The sequence below is a fragment of the Oncorhynchus masou genome, unplaced genomic scaffold (genome assembly GCF_036934945.1).
Source record: "Oncorhynchus masou masou isolate Uvic2021 unplaced genomic scaffold, UVic_Omas_1.1 unplaced_scaffold_657, whole genome shotgun sequence".
Classification (NCBI taxonomy): Eukaryota; Metazoa; Chordata; class Actinopteri; order Salmoniformes; family Salmonidae; genus Oncorhynchus; species Oncorhynchus masou.
The window spans coordinates 253364-265596 of NW_027013009.1; the positions used below are offsets into that span (position 1 = coordinate 253364).

Below are 12233 nucleotides of genomic sequence, written 5' to 3' on the forward strand. Positions count from 1 at the left end.
GGACACAAGACCAGAGGTCGGGCAGCAGTGGTGTTTTAGGACACAAGACAAAGTGCTGTCGATCAATAATCACACATCTTCAGATCACCATTAGCTGATATCATATTATCATTATATTAAATAGTATTATATTATCTGTGGATAAGGTCTATTTGAAACCAAGGTTTCCCAAAAGTACATTTCCAAAGTGTGTGGTGTTGAGAAATGCTTCTTAAATAACATTTCTTTCTTTTTAGTTGTATTTAAAGTCTACTTGCTGTGTTGAACCAGAATTTGGTGAAAGGAGTGTTGTAGAATTCATAGATCTTCTTTCCGATTGGAACTCTTCTCTTTTTTACGGCGCTTTCTTCTTCATCCCCCTTTCTGGACACCGCATCAGCATTCACTTCCTGAAAGCATGGTCGACAGAAACAACCGCCATGAATTTACATTCACTTCCTGAAAGCATGTTCGACAGAAACAACCGCCATGAATTTACATTCACTTCCTGAAAGCATGGTCGACAGAAACAACCGCCATTAATTTACATTCACTTCCTGAAAGCGTGTTCGACAGAAACAACCGCCATGAATTTACATTCACTTCCTGAAAGCATGTTCGACAGAAACAACCGCCATGAATTTACATACAGGATTAAATGTAAAAACAGATAAACCAATCAAGCAATCCACTGATGACCGACCAATCAATCAATCAATCAATCAACCAATCAGATTGCTTGACTGTCAGCGTTCACCTTGCTGGATTTGTTATCATCGTCTTTGTCCTTGGCTTCTTCTTCGTTCTCCGCTGGGGCTTGACATGTCACTTCCTCCCCGAGTCGAAAATCCATGAGGAGAATCGAAGGTGGGAAAATTATGCCAAATATCACCTGGGAGTAGAAGGATTTCAGTTGGACTGCTATTTGTCTCAAGCACCGAAATGACACAAAACCACACATTCTCGACCAGTTATTAGTGTATTACGTATTTATAAACCATCTATAAACCAATTCATAACGGCCTATAAACTCCTTATAAATAATTTGCAAACCTAGTATAAAGCATACCTTATACTGAAATACTTTACATTGAGTATACCTTAATGTAAAGTCTTACCATGTATACTCAAATACTTTACATTGCGTAAAGTGTGACCAGTGTGTTAGCCTAATGTAAAGTGTGACCAGTGTGTTAGCCTAATGTAAAGTGTTACCAATGTGTTAGCCTAATGTAAAATGTTACCAGTGTGTTAGCCTAATGTAAAGTGTGACCAGTGTGTTAGCCTAATGTAAAGTGTTACCAATGTGTTAGCCTAATGTAAAATGCTACCAGTGTGTTAGCCTAATGTAAAGTGTGACCAGTGTGTTAGCCTAATGTAAAGTGTGACCAGTGTGTTAGCCTAATGTAAAGTGTGACCAGTGTGTTAGCCTAATGTAAAGTGTGACCAGTGTGTTAGCCTAATGTAAAGTGTGACCAGTGTGTTAGCCTAATGTAAAGTGTGACCAGTGTGTTAGCCTAATGTAAAGTGTGACCAGTGTGTTAGCCTAATGTAAAGTGTGACCAGTGTGTTAGCCTAATGTAAAGTGTGACCAGTGTGTTAGCTTAATGTAAAGTGTGACCAGTGTGTTAGCCTAATGTAAAGTGTGACCAGTGTGTTAGCCTAATGTAAAATGTTACCAATGTGTTAGCTTAATGTAAAGTGTGACCAGTGTGTTAGCTTAATGTAAAGTGTGACCAGTGTGTTAGCCTAATGTAAAGTGTGACCAGTGTGTTAGCCTAATGTAAAGTGTGACCAGTGTGTTAGCCTAATGTAAAGTGTGACCAGTGTGTTAGCCTAATGTAAAGTGTGACCAGTGTGTTAGCCTAATGTAAAGTGTGACCAGTGTGTTAGCCTAATGTAAAGTGTGACCAGTGTGTTAGCCTAATGTAAAGTGTGACCAGTGTGTTAGCCTAATGTAAAGTGTGACCAGTGTGTTAGCCTAATGTAAAGTGTGACCAGTGTGTTAGCTTAATGTAAAGTGTGACCAGTGTGTTAGCCTAATGTAAAGTGTGACCAGTGTGTTAGCCTAATGTAAAATGTTACCAATGTGTTAGCTTAATGTAAAGTGTGACCAGTGTGTTAGCTTAATGTAAAGTGTGACCAGTGTGTTAGCCTAATGTAAAGTGTGACCAGTGTGTTAGCCTAATGTAAAATGTTACCAATGTGTTAGCTTAATGTAAAATGTTACCAATGTGTTAGCTTAATGTAAAATGTTACCAATGTGTTAGCCTAATGTAAAATGTTACCAATGTGTTAGCCTAATGTAAAATGTTACCAATGTGTTAGCCTAATGTAAAATGTTACCAATGTGTTAGCTTAATGTAAAATGTTACCAATGTGTTAGCTTAATGTAAAATGTTACCAATGTGTTAGCCTAATGTAAAATGTTACCAATGTGTTAGCCTAATGTAAAATGTTACCAATGTGTTAGCCTAATGTAAAATGTGACCAGTGTGTTAGCCTAATGTAAAGTGTGACCAGTGTGTTAGCCTAATGTAAAGTGTGACCAGTGTTTTAGCCTAATGTAAAGTGTTACCAATGTGTTAGCCTAATGTAAAGTGTGACCACTGTGTTAGCCTAATGTAAAATGTTACCAATGTGTTAGCCTAATGTAAAATGTTACCAATGTGTTAGCTTAATGTAAAATGTTACCAATGTGTTAGCTTAATGTAAAATGTTACCAATGTGTTAGCCTAATGTAAAATGTTACCAATGTGTTAGCCTAATGTAAAATGTTACCAATGTGTTAGCCTAATGTAAAATGTGACCAGTGTGTTAGCCTAATGTAAAGTGTGACCAGTGTGTTAGCCTAATGTAAAGTGTGACCAGTGTTTTAGCCTAATGTAAAGTGTTACCAATGTGTTAGCCTAATGTAAAGTGTGACCACTGTGTTAGCCTAATGTAAAATGTTACCAATGTGTTAGCCTAATGTAAAATGTTACCAATGTGTTAGCTTAATGTAAAATGTTACCAATGTGTTAGCTTAATGTAAAATGTTACCAATGTGTTAGCCTAATGTAAAATGTTACCAATGTGTTAGCCTAATGTAAAATGTTACCAATGTGTTAGCCTAATGTAAAATGTGACCAGTGTGTTAGCCTAATGTAAAGTGTGACCAGTGTGTTAGCCTAATGTAAAGTGTGACCAGTGTGTTAGCCTAATGTAAAGTGTGACCAGTGTGTTAGCCTAATGTAAAATGTGACCAGTGTGTTAGCCTAATGTAAAGTGTGACCAATGTGTTAGCCTAATGTAAAATGTGACCAGTGTGTTAGCCTAATGTAAAGTGTGACCAGTGTGTTAGCCTAATGTAAAATGTTACCAATGTGTTAGCCTAATGTAAAATGTGACCAATGTGTTAGCCTAATGTAAAATGTGACCAATGTGTTAGCCTAATGTAAAATGTTACCAATGTGTTAGCCTAATGTAAAATGTTACCAATGTGTTAGCCTAATGTAAAATGTTACCAATGTGTTAGCTTAATGTAAAATGTTACCAATGTGTTAGCTTAATGTAAAATGTTACCAATGTGTTAGCCTAATGTAAAATGTTACCAATGTGTTAGCCTAATGTAAAATGTGACCAGTGTGTTAGCCTAATGTAAAGTGTGACCAATGTGTTAGCCTAATGTAAAATGTGACCAGTGTGTTAGCCTAATGTAAAGTGTGACCAGTGTGTTAGCCTAATGTAAAGTGTGACCAATGTGTTAGCCTAATGTAAAGTGTGACCAATGTGTTAGCCTAATGTAAAGTGTGACCAGTGTGTTAGCCTAATGTAAAATGTTACCAATGTGTTAGCCTAATGTAAAGTGTGACCAGTGTGTTAGCCTAATGTAAAGTGTGACCAGTGTGTTAGCCTAATGTAAAGTGTGACCAGTGTGTTAGCCTAATGTAAAGTGTGACCAGTGTGTTAGCCTAATGTAAAGTGTGACCAGTGTGTTAGCCTAATGTAAAGTGTGACCAGTGTGTTAGCCTAATGTAAAGTGTGACCAATGTGTTAGCCTAATGTAAAGTGTGACCAGTGTGTTAGCCTAATGTAAAGTGTGACCAGTGTGTTAGCCTAATGTAAAGTGTGACCAATGTGTTAGCCTAATGTAAAGTGTGACCAGTGTGTTAGCCTAATGTAAAGTGTGACCAATGTGTTAGCCTAATGTAAAGTGTGACCAATGTGTTAGCCTAATGTAAAGTGTGACCAGTGTGTTAGCCTAATGTAAAGTGTGACCAGTGTGTTAGCCTAATGTAAAGTGTGACCAGTGTGTTAGCCTAATGTAAAATGTGACCAATGTGTTAGCCTAATGTAAAGTGTGACCAGTGTGTTAGCCTAATGTAAAGTGTGACCAGTGTGTTAGCCTAATGTAAAGTGTGACCAGTGTGTTAGCCTAATGTAAAATGTGACCAGTGTGTTAGCCTAATGTAAAGTGTGACCAGTGTGTTAGCCTAATGTAAAGTGTGACCAATGTGTTAGCCTAATGTAAAGTGTGACCAGTGTGTTAGCCTAATGTAAAGTGTGACCAATGTGTTAGCCTAATGTAAAGTGTGACCAGTGTGTTAGCCTAATGTAAAGTGTGACCAGTGTGTTAGCCTAATGTAAAGTGTGACCAGTATGTTAGCCTAATGTAAAATGTTACCAATGTGTTAGCCTAATGTAAAGTGTGACCAATGTGTTAGCCTAATGTAAAATGTTACCAATGTGTTAGCCTAATGTAAAATGTTACCAATGTGTTAGCCTAATGTAAAATGTTACCAATGTGTTAGCCTAATGTAAAGTGTGACCAGTGTGTTAGCCTAATGTAAAATGTGACCAGTGTGTTAGCCTAATGTAAAGTGTGACCAATGTGTTAGCCTAATGTAAAATGTTACCAATGTGTTAGCCTAATGTAAAATGTTACCAATGTGTTAGCCTAATGTAAAATGTTACCAATGTGTTAGCCTAATGTAAAGTGTGACCAATGTGTTAGCCTAATGTAAAGTGTGACCAGTGTGTTAGCCTAATGTAAAATGTTACCAATGTGTTAGCCTAATGTAAAGTGTGACCAGTGTGTTAGCCTAATGTAAAGTGTGACCAGTGTGTTAGCCTAATGTAAAATGTTACCAATGTGTTAGCCTAATGTAAAGTGTGACCAGTGTGTTAGCCTAATGTAAAGTGTGACCAGTGTGTTAGCCTAATGTAAAGTGTGACCAGTGTGTTAGCCTAATGTAAAGTGTGACCAGTGTGTTAGCCTAATGTAAAGTGTGACCAATGTGTTAGCCTAATGTAAAATGTTACCAGTGTGTTAGCCTAATGTAAAATGTTACCAGTGTGTTAGCCTAATGTAAAGTGTGACCAGTGTGTTAGCCTAATGTAAAGTGTGACCAGTGTGTTAGCCTAATGTAAAGTGTGACCAGTGTGTTAGCCTAATGTAAAGTGTGACCAATGTGTTAGCCTAATGTAAAATGTAACAGTTTTATGAAAGCAATAAGACACGGGAAGCAGTGATGTATCATGAATACAGTCACAGGTAAAATGGGCTGATTGGCTCTCTGCTATCGCTTGGCCATGTTCAGGTCTTTAAAACTTGTTGGGGTTAGGGGGCAGTATTTTTTACACCTTTTCAGCTGAATGGGGGGTGGAGTTCCCCTAGTGGTGGTCTACCATAAATATATGTTGTGTTTTCGCTGTAAAACAATTAAAAAATCGGACATGATGGGTAGATGAACAAGATGTTTATCTTTCATTTGCTGTATTGGACTTGTTAATGTGTGAAAGTTAAATATTTCTAAAGAATATTTTTGAATTCCCTGCGCCACCTTTACAGCTGAATGGGGGGTGGAGTTCCCCTAGGGGAACACCTTGCCATAACAGGTCTATATCCCACCTTGAACCCGTTCCTCTTGCCCATTCTCAGACATCCCATCCACATATCAGTGAGCAGCATCTGACTGCAGGTGTGGGCGATGAAGTCTCTGTGCTTGGCGGCTACAGCCAGTTTCAGGCAGGTAGAGTTGCTCCAGTTCTTTAGCTGATAGGTCAGTAGTTTCATGGCCACCTGCTCATCGTGCTTATAGGACTGGTCTAGGAGCTCGTAGGCCAGCTGGCCAAACTCTCTGAGGAGGGTAGAAGGAAGACGTTGTGCTTAGGGGTCAATTCCATTTACAATTCCAATTTTCTTATTTGGAATTTGAGTTGCTTCCTGAATTTTCTCACTAACGGGATCCCAATGCTGTTGGATTGAAACCGTTCTGCTAGCTAGCCCCTCACTAACTTGCCCCCAACACTGTTAGATTGAAAACGTTCTGCTAGCTAGCCCCTCACTAACTTGACCCCAACACTGTTAGATTGAAAACGTTCTGCTAGCTCGCCCCTCTAACTTGAACCCAACACTTAAATCTAAACCTTTCTGCTAGCTAGCCCCTCACTAACTTGACCCCGACACTGTTAGATTAAAACCTTTCTGCTAGCTAGCCCCTCACTAACTTGAAATCCAAAACTGTTAGATTGAAACCGTTCTGCTAGCTCGCCCCTCACTAACTCGACCCCAACACTGTTAAACTTTTCTGCAAGCTAGCCCCTCACTAACTTGACCCCAACTCTGTTAAACCTTTCTGCTAGCTAGCCCCTCACTAACTTGACCCCAACACTGTTAGATTGAAAACGTTCTGCTAGCTAGCCCCTCACTAACTTGACCCCAACACTGTTAGATTGAAAACGTTCTGCTAGCTAGCCCCTCACTAACTTGACCCCAACACTGTTAAATCTAAACCTTTCTGCTAGCTAGCCTCTCACTAACTTGACCCCAACACTGTTAAACTTTTCTGCAAGTTAGCCCCTCACTAACTTGACCCCAACTCTGTTAAACCTTTCTGCTAGCTAGCCCCTCACTAACTTGACCCCAACACTGTTAAACCATTCTGCTAGCTAGCCCCTCACTAACTTGACCCCAACACTGTTAGATTGAAAACGTTCTGCTAGCTAGCCCCTCACTAACTTGACCCAAACACTGTTAGATTGAAAACATTCTATTAGCTAGCCCCTCACTAACTTGAAATCCAAAACAGTTAGATTGAAACCGTTCTGCTAGCTAGCCCCTCACTAACTTGACCCCGACACTGTTAGATTAAAACCTTTCTGCTAGCTAGCCCCTCACTAACTTGAAATCCAAAACTGTTAGATTGAAACCGACCTGCTAGCTCGCCCCTCACTAACTCGACCCCAACACTGTTAGATTGAAAACGTTCTGCTAGCTCGCCCCTCACTAACTTGACCCCAACACTGTTAGATTGAAAACGTTCTGCTAGCTAGCCTCTCACTAACTTGACCCCAACACTGTTAAATCTAAACCTTTCTGCTAGCTAGCCTCTCACTAACTTGACACTGTTAGATTGAAACCGTTCTGCTAGCTCGCCCCTCACTACCTTGATCCCAACGCTGTTAGATTGAAACCGTTCTGCTAGCTCGCCCCTCACTAACTTGACACTGTTAGATTGAAACCGTTCTGCTAGCTCGCCCCTCACTAACTTGATCCCAACGCTGTTAGATTGAAACCGTTCTGCTAGCTCGCATCTCACTAACTTGACCCCAACACTGTTAGATTGAAACCTTTCTGCTAGCTCACCCCTCACTAACTTGACCCCAACACTGTTAAATCTAAACCGTTCTGCTAGCTAGCCCCTCACTAACTTGGAATTGTTTTCCAGGTCCTGGAAGATGTCGTCCACCAGTTCACTCTGAGACGACTCGTGGGCCATGGCCTTGTACAGCTTACAGGCCACCAGAGCTTTGGCCATGGCCTCTTCCCCCCTCTTCCACAGGAACAGAGCCATCTTCTGACGCTTCATGAGAACGGCCCACACCATCAGCTCATGGAACGGGTACTGGAAGCGGCTGACCTCCGGGTCGTCCACATCGATGTCGATCTCTTCCTCTTTCTTCTTCTTCTTCTTCCCTTTACTCTTGCTCTTTCCTCCAGGCTCGTCGTCCTGGTATGAATCAGATATTAGAAATATGAAGTATTGGGTGTAGGGCGAATTTCACTTCACTTCACTGAAGTCAAATGTTTACTTAGACATGCATTGATACCAATGGGAGACTAAGTGGATTCTCCCCTGTATACAGAAATTAATTCAAGTGGTTATTGTATTGGTGTGGATGATGTTGTAATGAAACAGCAAGGAGCAGGCCTCGAATCCTCGACCTTCTCACCCGAAGTCCAGCGTGCTATCGACTGTGCCGCAAAAGCATGCTCGTGGGGCAGAGTCGATTTCCGCGCTTATAAACCCAGGGTCGTGACAATATGTAAACATAAAATGTCGCCAAGTAGAACAACGGTGCTAAGTGAAAGACGAGACACTCACCTCCAGTCCTAACATTTTTAAAGCTTTCGGCTGTAAAACAAAACAAAGGGATGGGGACAGCATTTAATTAGCATGATTAACATTAGCATTCATGTTAGCATTAGCATTCATGTTAGCATTAGCATTCATGTTAGCATTAGCATTCATATTAGCATTAACATTCATGTTAGCATTAGCATTAATGTTAGCATTAGCATTAATGTTAGCATTAGCATTCATGTTAGCATTAGCATTCACGTTAGCATTAGCATTTTATATATTATATATGATATATTATTAAAGTTATTATTACACTGAACAAAAATATTTAAATGCAGCACGCAACAGTTTCAAAGGTTTTACTAAGTTACAGTTCATATAAGGAAATCAGTCAATTTGAAATAAATTCATTATTTATCTCAAATAATGTGCTTCTACGTCTGCATTGCTTCCTGTTTAGGGTTTTAGGTTGAGTTTTTGTACTTGTGTGACATAGGCGGATGCAAAAAGGGCTTTGTAAATACATTTGATTTGATTTGATTCATTAGGCCCTAATCTATGGATTTCACATGACTGGGAATACAGACATGCATTGGTCTGTATCTGGTGTGACCGCCATTTGCCTCATGCAGCGAGACTCATCTCCTTCGCATAGAGTTGATCAGGCTGTTGATTGTGGCCTGTGAAATGTTGTCCCACTGCTCTTCAATGGCTGCGGGAACTGGAACAAGCTGTCGTACACATCGATCCAGAGCATCCCAAACATGCTCAGTGGGTAACATATCTTCCATGGAAGAACTGGGACATTTTCAGCATCCGGGAATTGTGTACAGATCCATGTGAACAGGGCAGTGCATTATCATGTTGAAACATGAGGTGATGGCGGCGGATGAATGTCAAGAAAATGGGCCTCAAGATCTCGTCACGGTATCTCCGTGCATTCAAATTTCCATTGATAAAATTCTATTGTGTTTGTTTTCCGCAGCTTATGCCTGCCCCATACCATAACACCACTGCCACCATGGGGCACTCTGTTCACAACGTTGACATCAGCAAACCACTCGCCCACACAACACCATACACGCTATCTGCCATCTGCCCGGTACAGTTGAAACCGGGATTCATCCGTGAAGAGCACACTTCTCCAGCGTGCCAGTGGTCATCGAAGGTGAGCATTTGCCAACTGAAGTCGGTTACGACGCCGAACTGCAGTCAGGTCAAGACCCTGGTGAGGACGACGAGGACGCAGATGAGCTTCCCTGAGACGGTTTCTGACAGTTTGTGCAGAAATTCTATTGGTGGTGCAAACCCACAGCTTCATCAGCTGTCTGGGTGGCTGGTCTCAGACGATCCTGCAGGTGAAGAAGCCGGATGTGGAGGTCCTGGGCTGGTTACACGTGCTCTGGGGTTGTGATGCCGGTTGGACGTACTGCCAAATTCTCTAAAATGACGTTGGAGGCGGCTTATGGTAGAGAAATGAACATTCAATTCTCTGGCAAGACATTCCTGCAGTCTGCATGCCAATTGCATGCTCGCTCAAAACTTGAGACATCTGTGGCATTGTGTTGTGTGACAAAACTGCACATTTTAGAGTGGCCCTTTAGTGTCCCCAGCACAAGGTGCACCTGTGTAATGATCATGCTGTTAAATACGTTTTTTTGATATGCCACACCTCTCAGGTGAATGGATTATCTTGGCAAATGAGAAATACTCACTAACAGGGAAATAAAACAAATGTATATACAACATTTATGAAGAGAAATAAGCTCTACGTGCGTATGAAAAAGTTCGGGGACCTTTTATTTCAGCTCATGACAAATAGGATCAACACTTTACATGTTGCGTTTATATTTTTGTTCAGTATATTATATTCAGATCTGTAAAGGGAGTGTTTCTCCTCACTCTTTTTAAACCGTAGAGGTTGTTGTAGAGGGTGCGGAACTGTTTCCTGGTGTAGTTACAGCGATAGGCCCCGCCCATCAGGAACTCCAGGACCAATCCGATATCGATCAAGGTGATCTGGTAATCCGGTGGAAGATTTCCCTGAAACACCAAACAACCATCATCATTATACTGTTACTGTTTCCACATAACTATAGGGGGTCAATATCAGGTAACACTTTACTATAGGGGTCAATATCAGGTATCACTACTATAGGGGTCAATATCAGGTATCACTACTATAGGGGTCAAAACTGTTCGCTCCTCTGGCCCCCCAATGGTGGAACAAACTCCCTCACGACGCCAGGACAGCGGAGTCAATCACCACCTTCCGGAGACACCTGAAACCCCACCTCTTCAAGGAATACCTAGGATAGGATAAAGTAATCCTTCTCACCCCCCCCCTTAATGATTTAGATGCACTATTGTAAAGTGGCTGTTCCACTGGATGTCAGAAGGTGAATTCACCAATTTGTAAGTCGCTCTGGATAAGAGCGTCTGCTAAATGACTTAAATGTCAATGTAAATGTAATATCAGGTAACACTTTACTATAGGGGTCAATATCAGGTATCACTACTATAGGGGTCAATATTAGGTAACACATTACTATAGGGGTCAATATCAGGTATCACTACTATAGGGGGTCAATGTCAGGTATCACTACTATAGGGGGTCAATATTAGGTAACACGTTACTATAGGGGGTCAATATTAGGTATCACTACTATAGGGGGTCAATATCAGGTAACACTACTATAGGGGGTCAATATTAGGTAACACTACTATAGGGGGTCAATATCAGGTATCACTACTATAGGGGGTCAATATCAGGTATCACTACTATAGGGGGTCAATATTAGGTAACACTACTATAAGGGGTCAATATCAGGTAACACTACTATAGGGGGTCAATATTAGGTAACACTATTAGGTAACACTACTATAGGGGGTCAATATCTGGTATCACTACTATAGGGGGTCAATATTAGGTAACACATTACTATAGGGGGTCAATATCAGGTATCACTACTATAGGGGTCAATATTAGGTAACACTACTATAGGGGGTCAATATCAGGTAACACTACTATAGGGGGTCAATATCAGGTATCACTACTATAGGGGGTCAATATCAGGTAACACTACTATAGGGGTCAATATCAGGTAACACTTCTATAGGGGGTCAATATTAGGTAACACTACTATAGGGGGTCAATATCAGGTATCACTACTATAGGGGGTCAATATCAGGTATCACTACTATAGGGGGTCAATATCAGGTATCACTACTATAGGGGTCAATATTAGGTAACACGTTACTATAGGGGGTCAATATTAGGTATCACTACTATAGGGGGTCAATATTAGGTATCACTAGTATAGGGGGTCAATATCAGGTATCACTACTATAGGGGGTCAATATCAGGTATCACTACTATAGGGGTCAATATTAGGTAACACGTTACTATAGGGGGTCAATATTAGGTATCACTACTATAGGGGGTCAATATTAGGTATCACTAGTATAGGGGTCAATATTAGGTAACACGTTACTATAGGGGGCCAATATCAGGTATCACTACTATAGGGGGTCAATATTAGGTAACACTACTATAGGGGGTCAATATTAGGTATCACTACTATAGGGGGTCAATATTAGGTATCACTACTATAGGGGGTCAATATTAGGTAACACTACTATAGGGGGTCAATATCAGGTAACACTACTATAGGGGGTCAATATTAGGTAACACTACTATAGGGGGTCAATATCAGGTATCACTACTATAGGGGGTCAATATCAGGTATCACTACTATAGGGGGTCAATATCAGGTAACACTACTATAAGGGGTCAATATCAGGTAACACTACTATAGGGGGTCAATATTAGGTAACACTACTATAGGGGGTCAATATTAGGTAACACTTTACTATAGGGGTCAATATCAGGTATCACTACTATAG

General features: G+C 40.7%; 1 pseudogene; it reads right to left on the reverse strand.

Moving 5' to 3' along the window:
- The window catches only part of LOC135536732 (transient receptor potential cation channel subfamily M member 1-like), a 70980-nt pseudogene that overhangs the window by 25919 nt on the left and 32828 nt on the right, over positions 1–12233 (reverse strand).